Below are 863 nucleotides of genomic sequence, written 5' to 3' on the forward strand. Positions count from 1 at the left end.
GAAAAGTTTGTTGTAACAATGGGAGCACCCAGATATTAGTTTATAACACATTTTTTTTGTTTTTTCTATAATGGCAGTTATTGGTTAAAGACACCACCAAATGCCACAATGACATACAGTTATACATAATTAACACCTTGATTGCCACCAGATTATGTCAAGAGCCATTATTTTTGATTTACATTTCTATATTCATTTTAGCTGTTTGTTTAAGAAAAAATATCTTAAAAATCTAACATAAGTCAATTATGAGAAATTCATCCTTTTTGTAACATACAGCAAGGGAAAATGCCTCTGTGCGGCGCGCCATACTGTATACGGCTCTTGGGAAAGTTCCATTTTGAATAAATAATGTAAACTTATAAAAATGTAATTTAATTTAAAAACTTAATTGAAATAGCTTTTAAATTTAAAATTATAATCAATATATATTTTTACTTATAAGTGAAATTAATAGATTTATAATTAGTAATAACTAGATAATTAGGGTACAAATTTAAATGTACTTATAAGTACTAAGAATCAAAATTTTATTTATAAAAAATGACTATAATTTCCTTCATATTGAGAAATATGACTTGGGAAAACGTCAATATTTTCCTAGTATTTTTTCTGTTTTGTTAATACTTTTATCTACCTTCCCTTAACCCTTTGTTATTGCAGCTTGTTCATGTCACTCCCTTGGTTACCTCCCCACCTATATTCAATTCAGTTTTTCTCTGGCCTCCTTGCAACGATAATATTGAACATTTATCTCACCAGTCCATCTTTTTTTTTCTCATTTGAGGATTTTGAGGATCTTAGATCTTAGACAAAATCTGGGTTCTTTAGCCCCTGATGGAGCAGCTACAATTTACGATTTC

At 29.0% G+C, this 863-nt stretch overlaps 1 protein-coding gene across 1 annotated transcript in view; it reads left to right on the forward strand.

Moving 5' to 3' along the window:
* LOC106688464 (phosphatidylcholine translocator ABCB4) overlaps positions 1-863 on the forward strand; it is a gene marked incomplete at its 3' end in the record, with an annotated part of 13047 nt that overhangs the window by 3974 nt on the left and 8210 nt on the right. The gene's annotated exons all lie outside the window — the stretch shown is intronic.

Source organism: Halyomorpha halys, unplaced genomic scaffold, assembly GCF_000696795.3.
Source record: "Halyomorpha halys isolate HHAL.00 unplaced genomic scaffold, Hhal_1.1 Scaffold2835.1, whole genome shotgun sequence".
Classification (NCBI taxonomy): domain Eukaryota; kingdom Metazoa; phylum Arthropoda; class Insecta; order Hemiptera; family Pentatomidae; genus Halyomorpha; species Halyomorpha halys.